The 13,407-nt window shown below is 40.7% G+C and overlaps 1 protein-coding gene across 3 annotated transcripts in view; it reads right to left on the minus strand.

Annotated features, from left to right (window-relative positions):
• The window catches only part of tle2b (TLE family member 2, transcriptional corepressor b), a 92,729-nt gene extending 91,047 nt beyond the window's left edge, over window positions 1-1,682 (minus strand). Inside the window, exons 1-3 of one of the 3 annotated variants that reach the window (XM_028588475.1) lie at window positions 1,447-1,682; window positions 1,285-1,304; window positions 803-896 (exon numbers count right to left, since the gene is read on the minus strand). The gene's annotated coding sequence lies outside the window, so the exon portion shown is untranslated. Of the gene's footprint in view, window positions 1-802; window positions 897-1,284 lie in introns of all 3 variants that reach the window. The other 2 variants (XM_028588476.1, XM_028588477.1) reach the window with 2 other exon arrangements.
• Between the last annotated feature and the right edge of the window lie 11,725 nt (window positions 1,683-13,407).

Consider the following 13,407-nt stretch of genomic DNA (forward strand, 5'->3'; position numbering starts at 1 on the left):
CTGTCCTGCATATTGTCAGACTGTGGAAGGATAGCCTCACAGACAGGGAGTGAACATGCTTGCTAACGTCACAAAGCTAGGCACAAAATGCCTGAGATTCAAACCGAGGGCCTTCATGCTGTGAGGCAACAGTGCTAACAGTCAGTTCAGCTTTCTCTTTCACAGAAACACACCATCATTCAATGGTGCTCTCACCAACAACACCACCATTCCCCATGTAGCCCACTGTACAAATCAGCATGATCTAATTGTCTAGAATGGATCATGCAGGTAATTATTCCCCCGACTCCTCACACAGGGTTTCAGAGAGACACATGGGCAGGCATACATGCAAACACAAAGACAGACATCAACACTGTCCAGAAGTTATATCGGTTCAAAGCCTGCCGTTGTATTTTGTGCTTATAATACCACCTTGATCCGTAGCATGTTTTCACAAGCAAATATGTCACGTTCACATCTGATTAATCAATTATGTTTTTATTTACATTTTTTTTATTTACATTTTTCATACCAACATAGGCCTACATCCATATATATATATATATATATATATATATATATATATATATATATATATATATATATATATATATATATAGCGAAAACTTGGAAAACACATAGCTTACTCATACAAAATAGTCAATGTAAGTTTGATTTCCATGGAAAAACAGTTGCTGTTGAACAACTGAAAAAATATTTATTGGCCAGTTTAAATTTAATTTTCCCAGGAGATGCAGTGAATTAGCAAATTCAGTGTCTCTAGATTTTGAAAGCATCAAAAGTAGTGCATTTTACTGACCTCTGCCTTTGTGATACAGGAGGAAGTTCAGGGATGCAGGCTGAGGGGATCCACAGAGGAGAGTCAGCACCTTCGACGTGAGGGTCAGCAAAATCTGCAACACAGAGGAGCAGAATCAGCTGCTGGGTAATATACAGTGAAGACACTAAAAATGTCAGCTTTCAAAGCCCTTAAAGAGCAGAACCAAATTATATTATCTGACTACTAATGTGTATTTATTACATCAGCTTATAACAGTAGTAAACATTTCTAGCAGAATAGCAGCAGTTATTTATGTCAGCAGTCAGGTATTTATATGAGCACTATTAAGCTCACATTGCCTCAGACAGAGGTAACCAAATGGAGGAAGGAATGGGAGCTACTGTGAAGGGTCCAGGAGGTCCACAGGGTCAAACTACAAACTAAACTACACTATGCAGTTTCATTAAGGTAATGCATAATTCATTTATTTGAGAATGCATAAAATGGCTATTTTTACTTACTGTACTAAGGGCTTCAAATCCTGAGTGGAAGTAACGTTATTCCAGTGTAAGATTATGCAATACTGTATCCTATTAACAATGGCAAAGCTACTAAAACCTGTACTAAACTCTGCTACAAAAACACAACAGTATTATATTGTTAGCTTACTTAAATTAGCCTACCTAGCTTACAGAATGAAGACTTTTGAGCTGGTTGATACATCAGAGAAAGTCAACCAGAGCACCACCATTTTTACATTAATATGAACCTTTAAGCCAGAAAACAACGGTCGTTAGAGACACTTATGTCCTGTCAGTTAAGTAACTGAGCGTGCCCTCAATCAACAACACGCTGTAAAGACGAGGGAAAGTCTAGTAAGGCGTACACATCTCAATTTAGACTGTGGGAAAGGACACCAGCAACTCTTCGGTTCCACCTTAAAAGCTCTTCCTTGTTTGAGGGCTGTCTCTGCATTCTGATTGGCCCAAGAGATGCCTTGTTCTAACCAATCGTTCTAAGGGAACCCCACGTTGGATCCTGATGTCATGGGGTAATCAGGCCAATCGCGTGCCGACCCTGCCGCTGAATGGGTGTGGGCGGAGACGGGGAGGCGGAGGGGAGCTCAGGAGTCTGTGGGGATTCTGGGCATTGAAGTCCCAATTATTCTGCACACACATACACACGCGCACACACATACACACGCGCACACTCACTCACTCACGCGCGCGCACGCACGCTGTCAGTCACGCTCCATAAATGCTCAGTAAATTCCGCCGTTAATTTCAATACTGCTATTTCTACTGCGCAAACACAGGCTACAGTACACACACTCACACACGGTGGGTAAACACCTCACTTCTGAGACCGGCTGTCCGGCTCGAAATTAAAGATTTTCTTTCTTGCCAATTTTCTTTATTCCAAGTAAATGGGTGGCCTTCTAATGAGGCATATTGAGCAACATAAATCACAACCTGCAGGCATATAAGAGAAGTCATCGTGACATACACCTGTAGTGTCTGTGTTTCTGCTTTGAAATAGTGCAGTCAATTTACTCCTCATGTTGGTTTGTTTAGATCTTTCTTTCTTTTTTCCTTTCTTTCTTTCTTTATTTCTTTATTTCTTTATTTCTTTCTCTCAAGAAAAGTAGCATGTGCTACATATGTAACGCACTTTTTGTCTCTTGCATGCATCTTATTTCAAGATGATAACACGCGTCACCACGATAACTCCCTTTACAGACCACATTTTATAACACTGCTGCTGCTGCTGCTGCTGCTGCTGCAGAGTAAAAATAAAAACCTGCTGACTCCCATTTTACTCACTGTCACGTATTAACTTGTGTGGAAAAGCTGACGTAAAGCTTTATGGACAAGGTACATGTATTTTTCTCTCAAAAAGGATACTGTCATATTTATTAATGTGTGGCTGTGGGATGCAATATGCATGATGGGGAAAGAAGTCCTGACTGTATCTACTTATTAAAGGAAACATCCATGCTGGGGCACAGTGAGATCATCGCTGACTGCGATGTTCAGGGCATGAATACGTAATTGGCATTTTCTGTATACCTGCTCCTTAACCCGTCTCACCCACAGTAGGCTACATCTTCCTCAGTAATTCATGTTGAGTGCCCCTTGATGGTAGGGAGAGTGAGCCAGAGTGTTTTTGACCCAAGAAGAAGTGAGTCTGCGTGGTCTATTGAGGCTGCTGTTAATGGAGAAGGGATCTACTTCTCCTGCAAAAGGGTTTTCCCTGATTGTTCTCTTTGACTGTAAAATAAAGGTCTCGCACCAACACCTGATATGTATCATTGCTGTTTTAGATTGTTAGAATTGAGACGATGTAATCATGTCAAACTCATGCGTGGCATCAAAGTTCTCTTGTTGTTTCGTTTGAAAAGTTTCATTTAAAAGCTCAATGACTAAATTGAACAGGATACTTTTTCAAAAGGTATACAATCTAGTAAAAAATCTGTAGTTTGATTGTGCAGAGTGAAATCAATAAGATAAAGCATACACTTTATTTGATTACATTTTATTGTATTGTATTCTTGCATTATATGCAATTAACCTTTCCTGTGTCTTATGTTAAAATGTTTTCTCTTGAGTTGTATTTTTTTCTGTTCAACTGAGTGTGAAAGTTCATTCATGATTCATGAAAATAGTAGGTTTTTTTTAAAGATAATTTGGCCTTTATTAGATAGGTTAGCTGATGTCAGGAAAGAGGAGAGAGAGGGGGACGACATGCAGCAAAGAGCGGCGGGTCGGACTCGAACCTGGGCCGCTGCAATAAGGACCGTACTGTACTGTACATAGTACATGGTGCGCGCTCAACCAGGTGAGCTACCGAGCGCCCCTGGAAATAGTAGTTTGACAAATCAAGGTCCACTTACTAGCTTTATCCAGACGTTTCAACCACATCTCATCATCTTCATCAGTGGATGGAGTTTGCCTATCATCATTGATCAACTGGTAGTCAAAAAGACAGATCAAGGAGATCAAGCAAGAACATCTGGTGATGAAGACTGTGGGGGGAAACTAGTAAATTGTCATTGAGTAAAGATTAATTAGTAAAAAAATCTCTATTTTACTGTTGTCTTATACTTTGTTCTGTTCCGTCCTGTTTTACAAAATGGTATTTGGGTATGAAATGAAAGATGAGGACAGACATCTATCACCAACTGACCTCTTCACACATACACAGACACACACACACACACACACACACACACACACAAAGTTGTCACTCAGCGGACAGTCAGTGAAATGATCTGCAGATCTGCCCTGACTAATCCATGTAGTAAAAGGAAACGGCAGAGTCAGAAACCCTATCCCTATGATGTGGGACTCTGGATAAACTCTGGTCTGGTTTGATGCTGGATAAATAGACGGCTTTCACACACTGGCAAACACACACACCAACAGAAGAAAACAACCATAGGCACACACACACACATATATACAGGCAAACACACACACACACACAGGGGAAATAAAACTGCCATGTGTATGTACCTGCGGTGTGTTACTGGTCCCTTAACGCCTGCAAACACACGTGATCTTCTGACCTTGTAGTGCAAACATTTGGCTATGCTGTGTGTGTGTGTGTGTGTGTGTGTGTGTGTGTGTGTGTGTGTGTGTGTGTGTGTGTGTGTGTGTGTGTGTGTGTGTGTGTGTGTGTATATATATATATATATATATATATATATATATATATATATATATATATACGTGCGTGCTTTGATGTGTCTGGGTGTGATTGTGTATGTTTTTTTAAGATCATTGCAACTTCCTGGCTGCGCGTCTCGTGGGTCTGTACATGTGGGACATGTGCAGTAACACTCTGTGCCACAATTAGCTTCATCCGACTTGTTTCCTGCTCCGGGCTGCAGGAAAGAACTGTGTCAGTCTTCTGCATGTTCGTGTTGACATGTTTTGGCTCTGTATTCAGGCACATTGGATCTGAAATGGAACAATGACTATGAGTTTCCATCCATACTGAGTGAACAGCGTAGGACTTGTAGCTATCTTTATACCTTTTTTTTCATATATATATATATATATATATATATATATATATATACATAGTACACCTTTTTTAGGACAACGATCCTGAATAGGAAGCTGAAGCTGCCAATGAGTTCTTTATGGACAAACACTGTTACAGTATGTTCTTGAGTGACCAACGCAATCGCCTGACCTCAGTCCAACTGATTGTGTGTTGCCAGACACAAATGTTGATATTAATTGTTATGTTCTATTACAACACAACCCCCCCCCCCCCACACACACACACAAAAATGCCGTAATTGAACGTCACAATTATGATCTTTTCAGGCCAGATGCCAATGTTTTGAAAATACTCAGTTTGGCAGCTGCAGTAAGTTAGTTGTGGTTAGGGAAAGACCATACATAAAGGGCTTGCATGAATGAGTGTGTTAGAATGAATATATGGTGCATGTAGAACTGTGTATTATTAAGTATTTGTGTGTTAAGTATATTAGTAAGAGTTTGTGTGAATCATACATGCGCCATATGAGGAGGGTCTGCTTCTTTATATGTGTGCAACTCTGCATACAGTGTATCCTTCTTTGTGTGTGTGTGTGTGTGTGTGTGTGTGTGTGTGTGTGTGTGTGTGTGTGTGTGTGTGTGTGTGTGGGTAGGCTGGTGTATGGGTGTGTGTCTGAAAGCACAAGCTATTGTAAGTGTGTATGTACAGTAGAGTATATTTGTGTGTATTTTTATGTGCATAATTTATGTGTGTGTGTGTGTGTGTGTGTGTGTGTGTGTGTGTGTGTGTGTGTACAGTCCCTCCAGGCTGTCGTAGAATGTGCTGTGATCAGCCTGCTCGGCACAAGCCAATTGTGTGACTAATAGGGATTGAGTCAGACTGCAGTGAATAAAATACCTCCTCTTCATTATCATCATCATCATCATCATCTCTCTTTCTGCTTCTGTCTCTCCTGAATGCATATAACAATATTTAATTCTTACTTTGTTGTCATGTCACGCACACAAGCCCCTAAACACACAAAGATGCATTTACATTTTTCATTTATTAATAGTGCCGTGTTTTCAAAGTCAACAGCATGAAGCAGAACGCATTGTGTGTGTGTGTGTGTGTGTGTGTGTGTGTGTGTGTGTGTGTGTGTGTGTGTGTGTGTGTGTGTGTGTGTGTGTGTGTGTGTGTGTGTAACCTCATGTGCTACTTCATTTGTGCCTCTGCGTTTTTTTCTTATCTTGATCATTTCCACTAACACCAAGCAAATAAATCCATGTATTTGTGACAGCTGGTCATTTATCCACCAGCAGCAGCAGCAGCAGCACAAGCGCTGTGTTTTGTTTTTCATCTCTGCATACATCCTGCATACCAAATGCCTTCCCTCGATTTCTCAGACTCACACTCTTTACCCGACTCTTGAGTTTATGCCTCATTGGACTGGAAGAAAAATGGCTTCATCAATATTACTAATCAAACAGGAATATCAATATATTTCTCTACCTCCGACCCTCACTATGTTTTATCATTTTTCCTCCTCATTTGTCTACCTGTCTCTCTCTTTTAAAACATTTTGACAATAAAATGCATTATGTAAGTGTAACATGTACTGGCAAGGGTTCCTGCGACCAGATGCAGAGTGTTCAAAACACACAGAGAGGAAGAGAGAGGTGAGACAGACTGAAGTGAGCAGATGCATGTATGCATGTGAGGAATGCTGGATTATTGTGTGTGTGTGTGTGTGTGTGTGTGTGTGTGTGTGTGTGTGTGTGTGTGTGTGTGTGTGTGTGTGTGTGTGTGTGTGTGTGTGTGTGTGTGTGTGTGTGTGTGCGCTGTTCAAGGTGCAGATGGCGGTTGTCAGTGTTGAAAAATTCATGATGCCATGTTTGGAGATTCCTGGGGGATATCTTGTTGTTCAAGTGGCCTTACAGAGCAAGCATGCATTACACACACACACACACACACACACACATACTCTCTCTCTCTCACACACACACACACACACTAAACACACTGCAGCTGTGAGTCCTGTGTGCATGTGTGTGTCTGTTAAAATGGAATCAAAGAAAGAGCTAGATTTTGGAGAGATATGGAGAAACATATTTTTGTTGTTTTGATTTTTTCTCAGTGTTTCTTCTTTTTGGAAACGTTTTCATCAGCGTCGCAGGGATTTCTTTTGCCAGATCCATATAACTGTGGAATTAATATTTCACAGCATTTCCAAAAGAATAATATGTTAGTTATGTACATTTTCAACAGCTACAAATACATTGACTTATTTCACTTCAAACTAAATATTTTCCCACAAAAGATAAGAACAAAGTAGTCAGAAGTTAATTGGGCCAGTAAATATTTTAATATTTGGTTATTTTTGCATCCAGTACATGGAAGTGACAGTAGGTATGACAATGTCCAAAGCCACTTTTACTGCTTAAAGAATTATATGTTTTATATGTTGAATTATTAATTAGTAAAAATGAATCAAAAAGGTAATCATCTTAGTTATCATTCAAAAATTATATATTATATTTCTATTGCATAGCCAGATTTTTTTTAATTCACTTTGAATGAGAGTAAATATTTTGACATATCAAGTGTGCGATGGCCAGTATGTATAGAACAGCCAGCAGTCATGCTAGCGGCTCTGTGAGCATGTAGAACATACTGATGTTAAGCAGGTATAGTGTTGACTGTTCACCATTAGCATGTTAGCATGCTAACATTTGCTATTATCACTGAACACAAAGTACAGCTGAGGCGGAAAGGAATGACATCAGTTTTACAGGTATTTGGTCATAAACTAAAGTATTGGACAAATAGACATTTTGACCTGATGATAGTGCTAGATGAAAAAGTTGGGGGATCACCAAGAATATTACATTTTCATCTTCCTCTCAAGATGAGCCCCCCCTAAAAAGGGTCTAAAGTCACCAATGGAGTAGAGAAAAAGAATGACAGAGATGCTTTTTCTTGTATAGATGCTTCTGGACTTTGAGCTACTTGTAATGAAATTCCAATGTTAGTAACCACAACAACTTTTTGTTCCTGTGTGATGTTTTCTTTATTTAGAAGCAATTTACAAAGAGCAAGGGGAGCTGGGAGGATAGTATACATGCTTTCCTTGCGTATGAACAAAGTGATCCTAACTCCCCATTACACACATTACTTCATGGCTGCTCCCTTGACACAGTGTTTGTTGAGTGAGGTGTACTACACATTAGCGTGCCAAGACCATTTGAGCAAACAGAGCACTCTGAGACCCAAGTGGAGCGGGTTCGGACTCTGCGCTAGGTAATGGAAACTGGCAGCAAGTGGCGGGACAAACCCAGAGCCTCACACAGAGCTGAATATGAGCCCCAGTTCTCATTACAGCCCCAATTTCTACTTTGTTTCTCCTTTATTTAGTCAGCCACTACAGCTTTGTGTGTTCAGAGTTGTTTACAACAAGAATAGTTTTTATTTTATTTGTCTGTCTTCTCTCCTTTTTTTATCTTGGTTCTCGGTGCCCAGATTATGATGGAGGTTACATGAGCTTACGTGTTACTGTTGTTTTACTACTGACATTTAAAATATATATATATAACGTGGTTCAGTAGGATGTTTGTTTTTGTAATGATCTATATAAAAAGGCATTTTTATGATAATGGGCTGTGATACTTGCTCTCTTTTTTGGCGCTGCTCTGGAATAAAAAGTCTTCTAGTAATCTGTGTATTTCGCATGACCTTTCAGCTGACTTGCGTACAGCGATCTCACTGAAACCCCACGGACCCCCAAGCTATGCTGGGTTAAAGGCCTACGTTTCTGCTCCCAATCATCACAGTTCATGTGGTCTGCATTGCAGCTGTGGATGAAGCTGAGTTGAATTTTGTGGTTAGAATGGCGTTTTAACCAATCTGCCTCATCTCATTCACACCTAAAAAGGACAATGTAACACCTTCATCCCCCTGAAAAATATCATCCTCATTATAAAGTGGTCCCTCGGCCTCAGTGTGTCAATGGCATCTTGAAAGTTGAGTTTGACTCCTAAAGTGGAATTATGCTCCGTGACGTGAGAAGGCTGACCTATGGCTACCCATAACACCCTTCTTTGCAGAGGCTAGCAGAGTAGCCGATGTGCACACCTCCAAATCTTAGCAACACGCGTGTGCAGATGCAGATTGGTTGACGCAAATCCTGTCAGAAGGTAGATTTGTTGCAGAGAAGAAAAAAAAACGTAAACATCTGACATGTTGTACATACAAGTATAAATGAAAAACAGCCATGCTAACATCTGAAGCATGTTTTAGCCTTTAGCCAGTTCTGAAGCTCTTGTATACTTATTATCAGCTTCCTTTTGCATTTGTGTTTCGTGCAGAAACATTCTTGCTCTCCGGCTACGGTTCGGCTTTGAACTGAATGGAGAGAGAGATAAAGACATCCGATATTGTTGTTTCTACTTGTGGCGCCTACCGTCTTGATATACCCAGTCATGCATTTCTGCAAACATAAATGATCTAAACATATACACACAAACTCTTGCACATATGTGTGATGAGCACACACACACACACACACACACACACAAATAAATGCACTTCATATATACAAAGGAAAGCACAAACATGCACATGCACACACACAAACATGAACTCAGATCTTTGTCACTGCAGGCAAAGGCCAATTGCCTGGGCCATGTGATGCCACTTAAGTTCAGGAACTGAAAACGTTCCAGCTGGGATCTCCACCACAACCCTCAATTTTAACAGTAACATTAGTAACACTAACCATGTAAGACAGATCCACGCCATGCAAACCAGCCATAAAACTCAAACACAACTTACCTCCCCAAACACTAACCTAGTTTCCTTCCGGACCTTCCTGTTCTCTGTGGCAACCGTATCCGTGAAAGGGTAAAAGAAGGATTAGGTTATCAGTCAAGTTGTAAGAAAGTCAGTTAACTGTTGACAGAGAGGTTTGTGGATTTATCCAGAGAAACAGGGTATTTGGGAGATCAGAATAGTTCTAATAATTTGGGTGAAGTGACCCTTTGAAATTGAAATAAATTGTTAGGATAGATTTTTTTGTAGGCAAGTGGAGCAGAGAAAGGTTGCTGGCCAAATGACACCATCTGGCAGGAAGGGAACATGTGTGCGTGCGTGCGTGCGTGCGTGCGTGCGTGCGTGCGTGCGTGCGTGCGCATGTGACTTTGACAGAAAGCGATGCTGTGTGTCCGGTCTGATGAGTTTCTGGCAGCAGACATAAGACATCCAACTAAAAACAGTTGTGTAATATGTTCCACATCCATCACTTTGTAAAGGGAAACTATTAACATGCCTTAAAAGTGGTGTAAACTTTGGACTGGAAATCACCAGATTCAATCCATAGATGAAACCTTACAATATACAGTATGGCTAGACTACTTGTATCATATTTCTATTATTGTGTATGTGTACACTACAGAGTAACCTTGTAAGAATTTGCCTCCATTTTATGACACATCGTCCTCAGTGACAGCAGCATTCCCTGAGAGAGTAAATGTCAAAGTGACATTGAGCGAGCATCAAGCCAGTCTGTGCTCTGTGTGTGAGTGAGTGTGTGCGCGTGTGTGCGCGTGTGTGCGTGCGCGCGCATGTGTGTGTGTGTGTGTGTGTGACCTAGTCTGAGCGTCCCGTGGGACTGAAGCTTGCTGGCTGACTGTTCCCAAGCTGTCACCAGACATTGACTCAGAGCGCTATACACTCACCGACATCGACACACTGACTCACCAAGCTCCATCCATCTATCATATTCATAAACACATTCAGAGAAACTTTGAATCCCACACTGAACTAAATTCAATTGTTTTTCAGCTCCCTCAACTGAATTATGTTGGTAAGCAATATTTCTTTTTTTTTAAATCTCTTATTTGTTGTGCCTGATATTGGATTTGTTTTCAGGAAATATTTGCTTATTGAACTCTCTACCAGGAAGCATTTGGTCCTATTAAGACATCATTGATTTCACTGGCACATTGTGCATTCCAACCACAGACAACCACCTTGCTGCATTGCTGTTCTCTCTGCGTTCTTCAGCTAAATGATTGCTTGTTGTTGTACTCACTGAAGGATATTGTGTAACTCTTAGATATCGACTGGCTACTAACTGTACTCCGAACACTCATCATTACCAGCTAATATGTCTCAGAATCTCACCTGAAGCTGCTTTTGTTTTTTGGTACCAATTCTATGAGTGACTGTGAGGGCCTCAGTATGTTTCAAATAAAGTGCTTGTTAGACAAAGGGTTCAGGATTCTTGAAATAAACTCATTTGTACAATCAGGTTAGACTCAAAGGTGGAGTGAAAAGCTGGCCGTCATAGCCTCCTCATGGCTGCATCACACTACGATTCTGGTATTTCCATTGTTAAAGAAAATGCGGATAAGAGGGCACAAGGACCGTTTCTCTAAAAAAGTATTTACAGTATTTTCTCACCTTTCTTCATTGGACACCTGGCCAATTGATGCCTAAAAATGAACGTGTTCCGGAAAGTTTAGAGAAATTGTCAGCCCCCCAATTCCATGCCAAAGACAAAGAGAAACTTGATCTTGTGGGAAGGTTTATAAATAGTTTTTCCGCCTTTATTTGATAGGACAGCTAGGTTAGAAAGGGGAAGACATGCAGGAAATTGTCACAGGTCAGATTCAAACCCTGGACCTCTGCATCTAGGCATAAACCTCTCAGTATATGTGCACCTGCTCTACCCACTGAACCAACCCGGCCACATAGCATGTCACTTTTAAGGACATTTTGTGTCATGTCAACACATTTTGAGCTTTTCATGTGTCATTTAACTCCTAGTTCTCATTCCCAACCCATCAGTTTTAAACACGTGCTAATGTTGTAACAAAACCACTTGGTTATGTTTATGAAAAGAATAAGATCCTGGTTTTGGTTAAAATAAGTTGTTTGTTACAAAAATTATGTTACGTACGTAAGTTAAGTAGTCAATTTAAAAACAGTCAACATTCACTTATAGTTTCACACGGGACACAAACAAAGTCCTGAGTCTGTTTGACTCAACCCATGGATTTTCTCGCTCTTAATACAACATCACATTATAAGTCAGTATGGACTAAATGGCGTGAAATGACACACGAAAAGCTAAACATGCATTGTGAAAACGTGCAAAATGACCTAAAAAATTGGTGTGTTATTCATACGCCATTTAGTGATACCAGGCTCATCAGGGATGCAGTGTGATGCAAACAGGAGGAGGCCACGATGGCGGCAGGTTCTACACCCCACCTTTGAGTAAGGCACAGCAGTACACACTTTTGCCTTTAAGACGTGGTGGGATGAGTAGTTTATTGTAGATAATTCGACTGAGGCCCTCAAAGTCACTTACAAAACTGGTACTTGAAAACAGCAGGCAGAACAGCTGCTAAAAACAGTCTTAGACTAAAGGGTTCAAAGTCAGCAGTGGAGATAGCCTAGAAATCTAGACGCACCCTAGCGGCAGCAAATTTAATTTGCAGCCAGGGGGGTCAAGGCACTCTCCGTTGACTTGCGAGCTGGAAAAACCAAACTCTGGTCAGACCAATCACATTGTGTATAGAGTCTGTGCTGCTGGGAACAGCAGTCTTCTGGAAGACTTAGAGTTAAGCTTTTCTTTGAGAAAAGAACAAAGAACGGTACTGAAGTCATTCTTAAAAAAGGAAGATGTGTTCGAAGTTTTGCCGACCAAATACGGCAAAAGTTTAAAATTTAATCTATCAACTAACTCCGCTACCTTCTTCGTTGCTCTGCCTGGTTGTAGCGCTATCCTATTACGTGCAGACGGAGTTTGAAAGACAACCATTTATCCCGCCCCGGATTGAGCCCCGTCAATGGTGAGTTCCCAGACCCAACATCTCAATGTGGGTCTGGCTTGTCAGGCTACAGTGGAGAGGCAGTTTATAACAATATTTCTGTAAAGGCAATAAGGTTTACTAAACTCAACTGAACTCAAACCCAGTCAAAGGGCTGAGACAGACTTTTATTGAAATGGAAACAAGTCTTTACCTTTCAGAAGTCTTCCTTAATTTCAGGTGAGCAACAACATATTAACCCTCGGCTTGGTGATGTCTATGAGTGCAGGAGTTATCTTTTCTTACTACATAATGTGTGTTTCCGTGTGAGCACCGAGCACAAGAGCAAACTTGTATTAATTTGGTATCAGTGGCAATGGATAAACTGACTAACAGGTCTAATCTCCCCCAAAAAACTTTTTAAATGTGCTTTTCAGAGCCTAATCCCAGGTCTCCCGTTCTAACAGAGATCTATGTCGGTGTTGTTAAAACTCAGCAGACAGCACTGTACAAATATAGCTGAGTAACTAGGCCTGCAAATAGAACAGAACTGAATTTAATCAAATCAACACAGCTTGCTCTATGTTCCTACATTCACCCTCTGGCAGCACCCCTCCTCCTGCTTCCTCTTCCTCTCTCCCTCTCTGTCTGACTCGGTTTCTCTCTCTTACCTCCTTGCAGACGGTGAAACACACAGGCACAAACACACGTTTAAGCTCAAAACATGACTTTATTACTGCACTTTTCATCCTGTCTTACCCCCAAAAAACCCTTATACTAACTTACTTACTTTCTGGATATAATAGTTTCATTTCCTTTCTTTCTGCCTCTTTTTCTGTA

The sequence above is a fragment of the Perca flavescens genome, chromosome 9 (genome assembly GCF_004354835.1).
Source record: "Perca flavescens isolate YP-PL-M2 chromosome 9, PFLA_1.0, whole genome shotgun sequence".
Taxonomy (NCBI): domain Eukaryota; kingdom Metazoa; phylum Chordata; class Actinopteri; order Perciformes; family Percidae; genus Perca; species Perca flavescens.